The following is a 17557-nucleotide window of genomic DNA, read 5'->3' as shown; positions in this document are numbered from 1 at the left end:
CACAAATGCAAAAAACATCTATTGACCTAAAACATCACCAACATCAGAGCAAAAGATAAAAGAGAAAGCATTACTGTACTTAATACATAAAAAGTACTTGCAGTTCTTGAAACTTAACACGAAAATATTAAAACACTAATAAAAATTCAACTGGGCAAAGTACCCACTCGTCCATTGTTCAACAAGTGTTCCTTGAGAGCCTGTTCTATGGGAGACACTGTGCTATGAAGAGAACAGGGAAGGCAGAGTGGAAGTACTTAGAAAGTGCCCAGGTGAGGCCTCTACAAGGAGTCACCTACAAACCAAGACCTTTAGGATGAGCAGGAGACTTCTGGGTGAAGAGGAGAGGAAGTGGAAAGAGCATTTCAGTATGCGGGAACAGCATGTGCCAAAGGCCTTGGGGGAATGGAAAGGAGGCCAATGTGGTAAGGGAAAGGGCAGGGAGAATGGTGAGGAAAGAAATGGAAGAGGGAGACAAACATCATGCAGAGTCTTTTGGAGTGTGATAACTAGTTTGGAATGTATTTGAAAATTTATGGGACCCCAATGAAGGGCTTCAAGCAGGAACAACATGATCAAATTTTCCACTTAAAAAAAATGTCCATTTATGAACAACAGATCAGAGGGATGCAAGAGAATATACAGCGTGACAAGTTGGGAAGTCATTGTAATGGTGGAGATGAGGCTAGATGATGTTGGCTGGGATTGGGGTTTATGGAGGAGAGAGAGGAGAAGAAGGGTCAGGATCTATTTTGGAACGAGAAACAGTAGGACTTGCTTAAAATAGGGGAGGGAAGGCCCAGTGGAGCATGAGAAGGCAACCAAGAGTGACCCTGGTTTCTAACCTGAGTAGCTCTGAAAACGGTAGTGACATTTTTAAGTTAGGGAAGACTGAGGGAAGAGAAGAGGGAATCAACGTTTCTTTTGAACATGTTAACTTTGAGATTCCTGGGACACCATCAGTTGAATGTCTGAGTCTGAAACTCAGGAGGGAAGTTTGGGTTGGAGATATGATGAGTATACGTGGTAATTAAATGGAAAGTGATGAGATCACATAGACAGAGCCCAGGACTAGGCCATGAGGGGTCAGACAGAGGAGAATGAGGAAGAACAGCTAGAGAGACAGACCAATGTGGTATCTCAGAAGTCAAGAGAGGAGAGTCTTTTGAGAACATGGTTCATGGGGTCAAATACTACCAAAAGGTTTAAAGAAATGAGATCAGAAAAAATGATCCCCAAATTAGGTGAAATGGAGGTCATTAGCGATGGGTGGGAGTGGGCTGAGAGGTCAGTGAACCGAGGGGAGGTGGAGACCTGGTGTATACAGACCTCTGTAAGAAATTTGGCCCCGCAGAAGGGCTGAATAGGCAAGTCCTAAGGACAAAACACAGGTGTCCATGAACAATGAAAAAGCAGTTCACTTCAGTAGTAACCCACGAAAAGAAATTAAGCAGGAAAATCATATAATTGTTAAACTGCCAAATTGGCAAAATACTGGATGTTCTCTAAGTTGGGGTGGGGGTGGGGGACACGTACTACTCGAGGAATTATAAATCCATGTAACATCTCTGGACACTTAGCTTTGCGTTAGCATTTTGACTCAGCAATTTCATTGCTAAGAATACATCTGAAGGAAATCATCAGGGATGTGTGCAAAAATTTGGCTGTAGACATTTTTGTCACCGCATGAGTCGTGTAAAATAGTGGCATATTGGAAACAACTGAAACGTTCACCAATAAGAGAGTTTAACCAATCTCAATATATTGTTATAATTCAATTCCTTGCAGTCACTAAAAATTATTTTGTAGAAGACTATGACATAACATGAAAGAGATGATAGAATATGTTATAAAACTTACGATGGCTCTCCTTTATTTAGTGCTTAGTATGTACCAGTGTTATCTATTATTAATGCTTTACATAAGGTAATTCATTTAATGGTCGCTAAAAAACCTAAGGAATAGGTATTATTATTATCCCACTTAAAAACATTTTTTTTAAGTTTTATTTATTTTGAGAGAGAGAGAGAGAGAGCATGAGTGGGGGGGTGGGGGGTGGGCAGAAAGAGAGAGAGAGAGAGAGAGAGAGAGAGAGAGAGAGAATTCCAAGCAGGCTCCTGTCAGAGCAGAGCCTGATGTGGGGCTCAAACCCACAGACTGCGAGATCATGACTTGAGCCAAAATCAGGAGTTAGTCGCTTAACTGAGCCACCCAGGCGGCCCTATTATCCCACTTTATAGGAAAAGAAACCAAAGCCAAGATGGTTAAAGAAACCTGCCCCAGGCTGTGCAGCTGAAATGTGTTGGAAGCAGCACTCTGGGGAAAATGTGACATCTTGCAGTGGAACTTATGGGTTTTTTGTTGTCGTTGCATTCATTTTATTTTCTTACGTGAAATTTTTCAGATTTGCGACAAAAAAATATGTATTGCTTTAGTAATAAAGTAACTTTGGAGAATACGTGAGGGTTTTTCCATGTGTAGAGGATGAGGCGTTAATATCATGAATTATGACATACCTTAATAGACAATGGGACCTGTGGACTAATTTCTGCCAGAAAAAGAAAAAAGTGGGCATAATTGATCATAATTTCAAAACCAAAGTCGTCTTTTTGGTCAGGGTCTCCTTGCTTGTCACTGATACAGTTACTACCCGTGTAGTCAATAGTCCATTCATTCCGTTATGTAGAATGGATTATGCAGTTTATTTCGGCTGTGTACCAGGAAAGACCAATAATGACAGACATTCAATGTTTGGGTGCTTTCCTGAGAGGTCTCTGCATGATGCACGTAGGCTTTGATTATTCCTGCATTCAAAGTTCTTCCAAACCCAAATTGTTACTTACACCCTTTATGGCACACAGCTCAGTGCCTCAATTAATTGTTTGTGTATGTATCAGAATAAATTCAACATCATTTCCTTGGGAGAATCTTGATCCTCCCATGGATAGTCTCAGCCCATCTCCATATGAAGATAGTGGGTTGGGGTAACTATTACATGGCTTTGTTTATACCTGTAGGTCAAGTCTTATCTCTTGAAATGTAAAACAACAAACATCACCTAAGTGCCCATAAAGCTTTAGGCCTCACTCATAGCATTGGTGTATTTGCTCTAGGTGGTGAGTACATTCAGATGCAGAAAAGAGACCTTATGTGCATCTTGGTTGTGCCACTCAGTAGCTTGTGTGACCCTGGACATGTCACTTAGCCTCTCCCAACTGCAGTTTTCTCATATTTGAAGAAGGGTTAAGAGCACTCATTGTAAAGGATTGTTGGAAGGCTAAATGAGATAATGTAGACTAAACCCTTAGCATGGGGCCAGGAAAGCCTTCAAAACATATTAGGCAAGAGCTCAAAATATGTGTTTTTAATTATTTCAAAAATGTAGACTGTCTTATTTATCTTGAAAAGATCACAGTGATTATTTTGGTTCTTATTCCACATTTTATAAATAAGGAAACAGGATTTGAGAGGTCCTTCACTGTATTTTATTTTTTTAACAAGGTCTTTTTTGTTGTTCAATGTCATGCTATGGTTTGGTTTTAGAACCGAGGCTATAATTTCCTTAGTAACTAGGAATGCTTTCAGCGGCAAATAACATAAAAATTGAGGAACAGTGGGTAAAACAAATGGATTTATTGTTCACATATCAAGAAGTCTAGAGATCGCCAGCTGGTGGCATTGGCTCATCTCAGTGGGGTCATTAAAACCCTAGGCTCTTTCTATTCTTCTGTTTTACCATCCATAGCGTGTTGGCTTTTCATCTGAGGACTCCTCCTCCTCTCTTGGTTGCAATATGGCTGCCACAGCCAAAGCTTTACAACATTCAAAGACCAGAAATGGCAGAGGGTGGGTGCATGGGGTTGGCTTGGGAACAGCCAGGCAGAAAGACCTTCTTTTATACCTCTTGCTTTGTACCCAGAGCAGAACCCCCAGCAGACTTCCCCGTATACATCACTGGAAAGAATGGGATCACATGTTCATCTCTCCCCAGAACAGAGGCCAGAACTATGTTCTTTATTTTTATTTATTTATTTTTTTAACATTTATTTTTGAGAGACAGAGTGAGACAGAGCGCGAGTAGGGGAGGGGCAGAGAGAGAGGGGGGACACTGAATCTGAAGCAGGCTCCAGGCTCTGAACTGTCAGCACAGAGCTTGACATAGGACTCGAACTCACAGACCGCAAGATCTTGACCTGAACCGAAGTAGGCCGCCCAACCGACTGAACCACCCAGGCGCCCCCAGAACTATGTTTCTTGATATCAAAGCCTCTCTTCCTTATATCTGAACAAAGTGGGGGACCGGTTGGGTAAACAACTATAGTCTGCCAGAGTCCCCATCTCATGACACATGAACCATTGTACCTTCCCCCTGTCCCCGATGCCTCTCTGCTCCGATCCCAGGGTGTTCCCCAGTGCAGCTGTCTATGCTCTGTCATCCTGCTTATTTTCCATAGCATTTCTGACAGGGACCCTACAGATAGGATGGTGGAGTCTCCATTTTAGACAAATCTATTCACTAATTAGTTTAAAAAAATGACTGTTTTGTCCTTTGTATTGCTCCCAAAGTTCCAAACATCAAAAAGCCAGTAAAACCTGAATACTTGATGAGCGCTTTTGGTTTGCAGCCAAGCTGTTAAACTTTTAATATAACCTGAAATTTATTGAAACTTGTATATTGGTTACATACATTCGTAAAATGCACTTATCTTTGCAACCTTTAAAGAAAAAGCCAATAAATCCAGATTACATATTAAAAGCCCTTATATGTTGTCAGAGTCCACACTGGAATGAAGAAAATATATACTTCTGAATGCAACTTATTTCTCTTGAGGCATCTTTAGGTAGATTCTTATTATAGTTCAATTTCTAGAGCTTACTTTGCTAAGAATGTATTTCTTGTGAGTTCATAAGACAGAGGATAATTACTAAGGACACAGCTGTGGTCCAGTCAAGTTGTAGATTTCGGTATTCCTGGGAAAACATAGTCAGAACTTGATAGGGGCACCTGGCTGACTCAATTGGTAGAGCATATGACTCTTGATCTCGTGGTTGTGAGTTCAAGCCCCATGTTGGGGGGTAGAATTTACTTTAAAAAATTAAAATTAAAAAAAAAAAAAGAACTTGACAGACCAGGTGATATATCGATAGGAAATCATTGATTTAAAACAAATCACTTTTACTCTGCACAGAATTTGGCTACCTGAAAGGCCCAGAGGACACAAGGTTATTTTAGAAATAAGATGATACAGATTGCTTTAGCAAATACTACATCATATTTAGTCCAGCTGAGAGGGTAATGAGGTTGGACCTTACAGTTCTTGATTGGACCTTGTTAACAAGAAGCCATACATGAATTTACTTACTAAATTATTTGGAATTTCTCTTCTCCTTATCTTCTATCTTACAATACCCAATATTATAATTTTTTCCAGCAACATGGTCTTGGAGTTCTGCCTACACTTCTGGTAAATCTTTTAAGACTCAGGATTGCTCCAGGATTTATTCTTTTGAAATCTATTAAGAGGGTTTCCTCTCCGCTAACTCCATGGTGTGTGTTCTTTCTTTCTTTGTGTTCCCATAGCTATTTCCACTGTGTCTTTCAAATAGCACAATGCAATGATGAAGAGAGGGAAACTGGCTGAGAATTTTGAAGATTGGAAAATTGGGTCGATGCCAAAAAGTATGAGCCAGCCTGTTTTCCCCCTTTGCTCATCTACTTGCTCAGTTCACTGAAGACTGGACAGTCCGAGGCCAAAAAAGATACGGATCTTATCTTGTGTCAATAGAAGCAAGCCAACCACACAGGTTTGCACCTTCTAAGCAGTATTATAACCATTCAGTATGAAGGAAGGGAGCTCTCAGGCAGATCCATGAAAAATGATATGTGTGGAAACAGCAACTCATTCTGAGAATTAAAAAAAAAAAATTATTATTATTACCGAAATTCGGAGTCTTCCTCATTTACTTCCTAGTTCATGATATTTTCATTCTCAGGTCTCTCATCTTCAGAGAAGAGCATTTTGGCTTTCTCTTTAATTGGATACTTATTAAAGCCAAGGCAGCCGCAGGATGCTTCCCCCATCCGAGGAGGAGGGGCTCCAGCTGGGAAAAAGACTGAGCTTCCAGAGAGAAGCCCCCCCCCCCCCCCCCCCCCCCCCCCCCCCGAGGGAGGCAGAGATGGACCTCAGCAGGAGCTTAACTTTTCAAAGCTGCTCTTCCCTTTTGGAGGAGAAAGAGGAGGATCAGAGGGTTGAGGCTCCCTCACGGTACTTCTAAAACCTACTGAGGACTCATCACTACCCAACCAAGACTGCCATGTACAATTGGTGTGCCAGCTTCGGTTAATGCCGTCGGAAAGAACAAACAGGCCTGCCTACTCGCAGATTTGGAAACGAAAGCCCAGGAAAGTGACAGGGTAGGGCCCAGCTGATTACTACCACTATCATCTCCTTTTCAAATGAAATGTAATCATATTTTTGCTCACCCATCGTTAGGGAATTCCTGGCACAATACCCAATAACTACTGCTAATGATCGTGGCCATGGGACAATAACAGGCTGGAGGGGCTTTCATTGTGTGCTTAATATCATCTGTTCTGTTGGAGCTTCTTAGAGTCTTTCTATTTAAAAAAACTAGTAATTCAACTTGTCAGCTATTGAGCAGATACGTTTGAAATGAGCTGCTTTACTACACACCATGAAGATAAAGAGAGGTAGAAAGAAGGAATTAAAGACATCCTTTGTTTTCTAGAGTACCCCTCTCCCAACCCCAAGACTAAAATACCAGGCCTGTCCATTCAGATGGAGAGATGGAAAATAAAAACTTTATTTTAAGTTTAAGACATATGGTGGTGGCCACCCAGTGCCAGGGAAGTTGAACTTTAACGTAGCGTGGCAAACATAGCTACATTGGGCTGGATTTCTTCTTTGTTTTTGTGTTCAGAGATTTCTTCATTTGCTTTTGATTGGTGGTTCAGTCTTCCTACAACCAAGAGGAGGAACTTTGGGCCCTGCTCTCCACAATCCCATTGTCCCGCCAGGTTCCTGAAGCATTCTTCCCACAGGACTGCAGGCGTGGTTTCAATGGGATTTCTTTTTTTCCGTTTCAGTTTCAGCATGTAAATTGAAAACTTAAAAGCCCATGGGTTGGAACGAATGAAGTCCGGGAATAGATGCATCTTCTTCCATTTGGAGCTCTTGAATACAAATCACTGCTTCGGCATGGGGAAAGAGAGGCAACCAGGGCGGGAGGGAGAATAGATGGAATTAACGGGCCTAATCTCACTTTATAATTAAAAATAGGAAACTTAGAAACACGGGTATTTATCATAGATAATACAGCGATACCACAAGTTTTATTGATTACTACAACCAAAGTACTTCTTATAAGAGATGTGAACCTATTCCTTTTGCAAATCACCCAACAATTTATGGGTCCCTGAGGAACTTCCCATTTAGAGGACTCTAATTAGGAATATTTTCATAAAACTCATTTTATTCATTCTCTTTTCTCTTTTATAAAGCCCTCAGCCTTTTTTTATTTTAAGTTTTTATTTATTTTGAGAGTGAGAGCAGGGGAGGGGCAGAGAAAGAGGGAGAGAGAGAATTCCCACGCAGGCTCCACACCATCAGCGCAGAGCCCGACGTAGGGCTCGAACTCACGACCACTTGTGAGATCGTGACCTGAGCCAAAACCAAGAGTTGGACGCTTAACCAACTGAGCCACCCAGGCACCCCAGCCTTTTTTATTATACTACTTTTTCCTTCTCATCAAATAGACTTAATTATGGCACTTTCATCTTAAAACAAGAAGGAAACTTCCTCACTAAAATGCCCCCCCCCCCCGACCCCCAGTGACTACTCTTTCTCCTCCCCTGCACAGCTAAGATTCTTCAGAAGGATGATCCCTCCTTCGCTGAAACAGCTCTGCTTCCCTTAAGTCACCAATTCCTTGACGTGAAATCTAATACACATGCTTTGGATCCATTTTATCAGACCCTCCAGTATGCTTTGCCCCTGTTGGAATGGTCTCCCTAAAACATTTTCCTCCCCGGATATCCATGACTTCACTCTCTCCCAAGTGTCCTCTTATTTTTCCTCTTGCTTCTTCTCATCCTCTTTTGTAGGCTCTTCTACTGACCCTCAACTTCAAATGGTAGCAATCTCATGCTTGCACTTCAGTGTTCCTGCTCCAATATTTCTTGAGCTTCTACTGTAAAGAAGGCAGAGTTCCTGCTCCCTGAGCTTGCGGTCTAGTGAGAGTGACTTTTGCATAGGTGCTAATGACCACGCCACCAGAAGTCCAGGGCAGATCTTTCGAGTCCTAGACTTATAGACATTTCTGCTTTGCACACAGCAACATGAGCAAAGAGGTTGCTGACACATTGGAAAGTGGCCAAGAAAACAACAATGTGGGTTAAAGGGCATATGTTTAAGAAGCAACGAAAATAAGTTGGCATGCACACCCTAGAAGAATGGCAGGAAAAGAAGGATATGGTGATTTATAAATAACTAAGAGCCACTAAAAAGAAAGGGAGGAATGATATATTAGAAGTGGTCAAAGCCATCAAGGCAAGAGAAGAATGAAATAAAAAAATACAACGTGTGAAAACTATGTTGGGAAGTAAGCTTGGCCAGAAAAATAAGAACTTAAGCTATAAATACGGAAATCTTACTAAATTTCAGGCTCAATTTTCAAAGTGTTACACATACTAACCCATTAAATTCTTGTAACAACCCAGTGAGGAAGGTATTTTATGATCTCAGAGGAGGAAACTGAGTCCTACAAACATCACACACAGACTTTGCACCCAACGGTCCTTTTACTATTTACAGTAAAATAATAGCATGAATAAAATGTTTATACTCTTCGAAAGAATGTCCAACCATGATTTTATCCATCTTCACAACAGTCCTGTTATTAGTCCTACTTAGAGATAAGGGACGACTTAGAGAGGTTAGGACATTTCTGTGGTTGCTTCATCAGTAAATGGTGCAAGTGGTTTTCAGGCCAGGTTGGCTTATTTTGCTACAGCAGGCAAACTTCTAAGACAATGAATCATAACTATAAATCGATGGCATTCAAAAAGACAGTCCTGACCCCCTTCCATTTAATCTCTTTCTTCTTCTTCTCCTCTTTTTTTTTTTTTGCACAGACATGTACTTGTGAATGGCTTTATTGAGATATAACTCACATGCTATAACATTTTCCTATCTGAAGTTTTACTTCAATGGTTTTTAGTATATTCAGAGTTGCATCTCCATCACTGCAATATAGTTGGGGACAATTTTAACAAAAAAGAAACCCCAAACCCATTAGCTGTCATTTCATAGACCCCACCCCCCCCACCTCCAATCCTTAGCAAACACTAATCTACCTTCTGTCTCTATGGATCATATATATAGAATATGTGGCCTCGCATGTCTGGCATCTTTCCACTTATCATGTTTTCAGGGTTCATTCATGTCATTGCACTATTTCATTCCTTTTTATGACTAAACAATATTCTGTTGTATGGCTACACCACATTTTATTTATCCATTAATCAGTTGACAGACAGTTGGGTTATATCCACTTTTGGACTCTTACAAATAAGACACTATGAATGTTCATGTATGAGTTTTTGTGTGAAAGACACATGTTTTTAAACAGCTGCTTTCAAAAAGGCCCTAAACTCCATAGAGGACTGGCCCCATGAAAGACTCTGCAAAACAGACAAAACAGATTCTATGGTCAGATAGGTGCGGTTAGTGCTTCTTCTCTCTGCTCTTTTAAAGTCATGTTACTCAGTAAAGGCACCAAGGAAACCTGCTCTCAGAAAAACTGTTTAACTCTTTTGCCTAGTACTCTTCCAACGTCTGTAGTGCTGGAAACTTCTTTCACAGAACACATTAACATTCTGAAAAACGAGTGTGCTATGGAACACATTATGAAAAATGCTGCCCCAAATGTTTAGCAAAGAGAGCGTTTCAGGGAGCAGAACGCTTGGAATTCATTCTGGGATTCTCCCTTTCCTTAATCCAATCCAGCATCTTTGCATATGACATGCAGAGTATAATAATAGACCTAACGTTATGGCCCCATTTCTATTTTGGGTTGGGGAAAACAGGTTAAAATTTCCTCTTAAAATATGGCTTTTCCGGTAAAAATAGCAGGTCGCTCTAACAGCACTGTCTCAGGAAAGCTCAATGCCAGCCAGTGATCAGCTGTGTCAGGAGTACAGATTTTGTGACCACATGGCTTATGCCTTCATCATCTGTGTGATTTCCCTGGTACCCAGCAGAGGGTTCAGCACTCAGTAGGCACCCAAACTATTAGCGAAGGACTGGGTGTTGATTACAGAATGTATTGGGACCCACCATTTTACAGGTGAAAACAAAGGACATAGAGGCTTGCCAAAGGGGACACAGCCACCAGCTGCAGCACCAGGACAGGACTCCTATCCTTTGGCTTATAATTCTGTATTTTTTTCTGACATGTACCACGGAGGGTGAGAAACTTATTTTTAAGATCCAAATTTCAAGTGAAACAATGTTTTAGTGAATGGGGCTTGAACTAGGCTAAAGGGAATCGGGCCAACAACTGAAAGTCTGAAGCGTTCCTTCCTTCCTTGGAAGGGTGGAATCTGGGAAAGAAAGCACCGTAAGCACTGGTCCCAGTTGGAGGCAGAAACTGCCTCGGCGTGAGCAATGAACAGTTAAGGGAAATACTAAGACCACGAAATGAGAGCCACACTGCAAACATCATGTGGAGTCTGGGTGTGCTGCCATGCATTTTCAGCACTAATCTACACACCCAGTTCTCAGAGTGGCAAAACTATTGTAAGAATATGTGTCTAAATACAATCTGTACTAAACAAGCCTTGCAAAGATGAGCCGCCTACTTCCCCTTTGTGGTTTTACTGGGTCATTCCGCCTTCACCATCGCACATGAATCTGGTGTGCAGCAATGGAGAAAAGTGTCATTTATGTCTTAGAGCAACCCAAAAAGTAAGAGTTCTGCTTCAGTGATTTGCTGATATTCATTAAGACTATTCTAAAAAATTACTTGGTTTCACATTTTTTAGAAAGATGTCATCGGATTGGAAAGTAAATGTAAACTCAACAATCCCTTTTCTCTCAGATTTATCTTGATCCCCTTTGCCATTTTATTTAAAAATTTTTTTAATGTTTATTTATTTTTGAGAGAGAGAGAGAGAGAGAGAGAGACAGAGTGCGAGCAGGGGAAGGGCAGAGAGATGGGGAGACAAAGAATCTGAAGGAGGCTCCAGGCTCTGAGCTGTCAGTACAGAGCCCCACGCCGGGCTGAAATTCACAAACTGCGAAATCATGACCTGAGCTGAAGTTGAACGCTTAACCGACTGAGCTACCCAGGTGCCCCACCTTTGCCATTTTAGATATACTTTTTATATCTTTACATATGGAGAATTTCATGTCAGTTGACCTTGTTAAGGATTCTTTAACTCATTTTGCTCATTTTCACTAGAAGTTACGAAGGTGCCAAACAGCTCTTCTGGGTCCTTTCCTGGGCTCCCAAATTTGCCCTCTTGACTTATTTTCTTGAATTACAGTGTAAGCCCCTGGCTTGTTTTCTCTTTCACAGTGTGTTTCCCTAATATTTAATTCAATACTAAGACACTGTACATTCATTATTTCATTTACATAATAACTACAATAGCAATTCCCCCTAACACTAGGATGATGCTAACCCCAGTGTTCAATACAAATACTTGTTGAATATAAAGGAATCCCCAGAATAGAAGTTCCTTTTCTAGGAATAGGAATCAAGTGTGAAAAGGGATCTTTCTACCAGTTGTTTGCAGGAAACTGCCAGCCTAGAGGCCATGTAGATCACAAACCAGAGGTCAAGTGCTTTCCTGGAGTACAGGACCATTACTCTCCCATCTCTTACTCTAGCCCACCCACCCACAGGGAAAAGGGATTTGGTCCTCACCAGCAGAATTAGCTGGACATGACCCCGGCTGTCTGGCTCTGGCAACCGGGCTGCTTAAATCCTGTATCTGGCCTCCTGTACCGCTGTCCCTGCACATTTTCTCAGCAGTGTGAGGCCAGTTCCCATCCTTTTTTTTTTTTTTTTTTGCTTTCTGTTGCTAGGTAACGGTCTTTATTATTCTGATACCTGATAAATAGATACAGGTAAAACCACTTCTGACACACGATATATTGGCGACAGCAACATCCTTAATGCTGGACTGAGGAATGGGGAGCTTTGCAGAGGTGGAGGCACAGCAGGTTCTGGAGTGCGGCAGTTTTGTTCATCAAAACAAAACAGCGACAGCCTGTTCATCAACTCCCTTGTGCAAGTCACTTCGCTTCTGGGGGTCTCAATTTTTCCGTAAGGTCAAACAGGTTTAATTCCACCATGAGCCAACTCATGGGATTGTTGGGAAAATAAGAAGAAACTTATAGACTTGAAGACCTTTAAGAACATGGACAAGAGTTACCTCATGTAGCAGATGTTATTGGTTACCATGTCAAAGTTTTTTGATCATGCCCTTACAATGTTAAGAAGGAGATCTTCAGAAAATAGCAGTTCCTCTTCTGTATGAGCTGGAACTTTAGACACTCAACCAAGTACACTGACATTCAAGAGGGTATGGGAAAATTAGGGACTTGGAAAAAACACAGACCTGAGTTTGAGTCCAATCTGAGTTACACTGGGCAGATTAGGAAATCAGTTAAAAAAGAAGTTAAAAATAGAAGTTAAAAAGTTAAAAATAGAAGTACCCTCCCATCCAGCAATCGCATTACTGGGTATTTACCCAACACTAATTCAAAAGGATACATGTACCTCTATGTTTATTGCAGCATTATTTACAACAGTCAAATTATAGAAGCAGCCCAGATGAGCACTGGGTGTTGTATGGAAACCAATTTGTCAATAAACTTCATATAAAAAAAAAAAAAAAAAAAAAGAAGCAGCCCAGTGTGCATAGACTAATGAATGGATAAAGAAGATGTGATACACACACACACACACACACACACACACACGTTGGAATATTATTCAGCCATCAAAAAGAATGAAATCTTGCCATTTGAAATGATATGAATGGAGCTAGAGAGTATAATGCTAAGTGAAATAAGTCAGAGAAAGACAAATGTCATGCGATTTCACTCATATGTGGAATTGAATAAACAAAACAAAGTGGGGGGCGGGGAGAGAGAGAGAGAGAGACAAAACAAGAGACTCTTAATTATAGAGAACAAACTGGTAGTTACCAGAGGGGAGGGAGGGGAGAGGTTAAATAGGTGACGGAGATGAAGCAGTGCACTTGTTGTGATGAGCACTGAGTAAGGTAGAGAATTGTTGACTCACTCTATTGTATAACTGAAACTAATATAACACTGCATGTTAACTAGCTGGAATTAAAATAAAAACTTAAAGAAAAATTGGGCAGATTCCTTAAAATGTTTCCTCAAGTGTAAAATGGGGAAACCTATGTCTGCTTGACATCCCTCTTGTGAGGGTTAAGTGAAATAAGGTATATATGGCAGCCTAGTTAGCTGAGTCCTCAGGGGCTCTTTGGCTCTGGAGATAGAGGTGTATATACCACCTCGTGGAGTAGGACCAGAATCCAGTAAATGTTAATTTCTTTCCCATTTTGCAGATTGTTATGAAGAGTCAATACTCCTGACTAAAGCACTGGCTCTGCCTGCAGGAATCCTTACTACCCACTCTCAAGTTCATGTGGGCTGACCTTGCATGTTTTTTTTTTTTTTAATTTTTTTTTTCAACGTTTATTTATTTTTGGGACAGAGAGAGACAGAGCATGAATGGGGGAAGGGCAGAGAGAGAGGGAGACACAGAATCGGAAACAGGCTCCAGGCTCTGAGCCATCAGCCCAGAGCCTGATGCGGGGCTCGAACTCACGCACCGCGAGATCGTGACCTGGCTGAAGTCGGACGCTTAACCGACTGCGCCACGCAGGCGCCCCTGACCTTGCGTTTTGACGGAGAGTTTGTCCTTTTCATACCCAACATCTAAATTGTTTGGTTCTGACTTTGCCAGCAAGAGAAATTTAACACTACAGACCCTTGTTGGAGATTTGACCATGAATTAACTCTTCCAGCACGTATTAAGGGGTCAACGAGGGTAGCTGGGTGGCTCAGTCGGGTAAGCGTTTGACTCTTGGTTTTGGCTCAGATCGTGATCTTACAAGCCCCACACTGGGTTCTGCACTGACAGTGTGGAGCCTGTTTGGGCTCTCCCTCTCCCTTTCTCTGTGCTCCTCCTTTACTTGTGCTCTCTCTCTTTCAAAAAAAAAAAAAAAAGGCTCAACTGGTTAACTTCGTATTTCAAAAGGAGCACTTTAAGGATGGATTCACTATAAAATCTAATGAATATACAGTTCTATCCTTCCCTCCTAATTTAATCATAAATGAATGAATTCAAGTGAAAATGTATCTTTCCAATGTTCAGTGTTGTCTTTTTTTTGCAGATAAAAAAGCTGATAGAGAGCCCCGACCCAACTCCTGGTCAGTTTTATACCTGTTGAGTCTCTAAGTACCTGGGTCATCTCCTTAGCCACTCTCTTTCCCTTCTGCCTTTCAGAAATTTGCTATTCAGGGAAGGATAGATACTTGCAGTGAACCCTTTTCAAGTTTTTGTTTCATGAAAAAAGCAGGCATCTTCTGGAAAAGGGTGTGCATTTTTGAGAGTCTAAACTTAAGAAAAACTCAGTGCCCACTGGAGAACCCATAGCCTACATCAGGGCCTATAGAGACCAGCTGACCTCAATGAATGGAAGCATCTATTTCTTCCAGGACCTTTGGTGGTCTCTGTTTTGATTTCCTAATCATATGCTTTAGCTTAGTCTGATAAGCTAGCTCAAATCCTTTTGAAAGTAAACAGGTTGTAAGTTCTAAATAAATAAGACTATCACTGCCAAGCTTGGTTTGGGCTCCTGTCAAGGACAGTGATCTGCAAACCATTCTCTAATACCCATCCTGTGGGCTCACAGCAACTACCTCCCTGGGACCCCCTGAAGCTCTGGCTTTATCCCATTGACAGCTGTGAATGCAACGGGGAGAAGCGGTGTACCAACATTTTGCTCTCCCTAAAGATGGAACAGGTGGGGGACAGGCAGTGTGATAATCAGAAATACGTTGCATTATTAGCTTAATCAGACATCGCAACTTCTGTCCTCTGTACAATGGAGGTTGGCTAAAAAGTTACTTGCAGCAGTATGAATTGTCCCCTAAACATATTCCAAAGACTGAAGCTCCATCCAACACATTAGCCAAACTAGAAACTTGGTGGTAGTTGTCAACGTTTTTTGTGCCCTCTGACAATCACTGGGCCAGTCCTGTGACTTCTATCGTCTAAACTGGTGGTTTTCAAGCCTGGATGCACAATGGAATTACATGGCAGGCTTTACGAACATGGATGCGTGGACCCTATCTCCAGACACTCTGATTCAGTGGCCTGGGTGCAGGATCTGGGTGTCAATATTAAAAAAAAAAAAAAAAAAGAGCAAAAACAAAAACAAAAACCCAACAATTCCCCATGAGATTATAATGTGCATCCAGGATTGAGAACTACTTGTCTAAACCTAGCTATAATCAATCTCATCCTGTTTACAAACACTGTCACTTTTTTTGATTCATGGCCTTGCCACGTCTCTCCTAGACTATTGCAAAAAGACTTATAACTGACTTCCTTGACTCCTGTCTTCTCTGGGTCATCCATAGCTGACATAATACCAATTTGACCTTTTTTTTTAGCCTCATGTCCCAAAGTTATTCTTTCCATCATTTGAAAATCCTTTCTTACCTGCGTAATGGCAGTCACTAACATTTAAAGAGTCACTGACTTCAGGCACTGTGCCAAACATAAATATTTCATTTGATCCTTATAGCAACCCAATGAGGTCAGTAGTAGAATTATCCTCATTTTACACAGAGGAGACTGAGGTTTCAAAAAGTTAAGTAAATTAGAGACACTATGTGATGAAGGCAGAATTTAAACGCAGGTCTATCTATGCTCTTAACCATTAAGATGTTTCCCCCTTGTTCAGGTTAAAGATAAACATGCAAGTTTATAGTCTCCTTCCAGAAACCCTGCTAAAATCTTTGAAAGAATAAAAGAGGCTTAAACTCGCAGGCACAACAAAAGTAGGAGAAAGGACATTAGTTGACAAGATATTTCAATTATACTTTAATAGGCAGAAAAGGGAGAGAGGAGAGGCGTCTGATACAGCTGGACCGAGGATTCCATGTTTTAAGGGACAAGAACAAGGGCAACAACAAGGAGGGAGCAGATTAGTTCGGTAGAACCCTGGAGTAGCTCAGGCTTTGAGGAATCCAGTACAGCTGAGAGTGTGCGGGAAGAAGTTGAAGCTCCATGAAGAAGTCTATCGCCTTGTTTACAGCCCAAGCATAGAACACTAGCTAGTGTCTGTATACTCCCTACCGAGGCAGGAGGTGGGTTTATTCTCTGAAGAAAGGGAATGAGAAAAAACTCTTAGGATTTGGCGACAATTTGTACAGCATGGGCAGGAGTTAGGCATAGAAGTATAAATGGGGGAATTAACTGAAAATCTTCATACGGAATGGTCAGACTCCTCAAAGCCTTTCCCTCGTAGACTGCTCCTCAAAATGCAGGTAGTTTTTCAGACAAGACTGAAGATTCTTTGTTGGAAAAACTGAGCAGTTCCTGAGAAAAGATGGCCACATACTAGCGTTTCGGGGTTCTCCAATGAAAGGATAATTTCCTACCAAAGCGAAGTCCATTTGGAATGGCCCGTGAGGGAAGCCCTGCATTAGATTTCTATGGCTGTTGTGTCAAATGACCACAAATTTAGAACTATCCTAAAATAAGAAGGTTATTAGAAAAAAGATAAAATGAAGGTTACCCCTGGGGGCCGAGTAGGAATGAAGGTGTGTGTGAGGGGCTTCTCATTATAATCCCATCTTGAAAATTACATTTTAAAACCCTGCATATGTGTTCATCTGATAAAAACATTAAAATGTCTAAAAATACATATTGCTTCTCCTCTTTGTGATATTTCCTCCACGGAAGGCCTTCTTCTCATCTCTGCCTCTGAAATCTTTAAGTCTTTAAGACCCAGGTCACATGCCAAAGTTTGTGCCAGCTCCCCCAAGCAAAATTAATCACTCTCCCACTTTGGGTTACCCTTGCATTTTGTACATGCCGCTACTGTGATGGTAGACATATCGCACATCATTATTATTTGTTTAGAATCTATCTCTCCTACCAGGATGTGAGCCCCTTCAGGGCGGAAATTGTCTTACTCATCTTTATGTCCTCAGTGATAATATGGTACCTGGCTCATAATGGATACTAAGGAAATACCTATTGAGTTAATGGCTGGGAAGAAATGAATCAACCAATAAAGTAATGGGAGGTGCAATCCTCTGGAGAGCCATTGGTTTACTGTCTGCCCAATGTCTAAAACAGAAGAGAGAATAGTACGTAATATTCCTGATAACTACAAACGTTATCAAGCCTTAGTCTGAATGAATATGAGATCAGATCAAGACAATTGCTGTCTGGGCACACACAGAGGGAACAT

This window comes from Lynx rufus, unplaced genomic scaffold (assembly GCF_022079265.1).
Source record: "Lynx rufus isolate CCGP_SWC_20201006 ecotype Redwood Valley unplaced genomic scaffold, mLynRuf1.p SCAF_6, whole genome shotgun sequence".
NCBI lineage: Eukaryota > Metazoa > Chordata > Mammalia > Carnivora > Felidae > Lynx > Lynx rufus.
The sequence above is the reverse complement of the archived record's forward strand: the minus strand, read 5'-3'. Positions refer to the sequence as shown.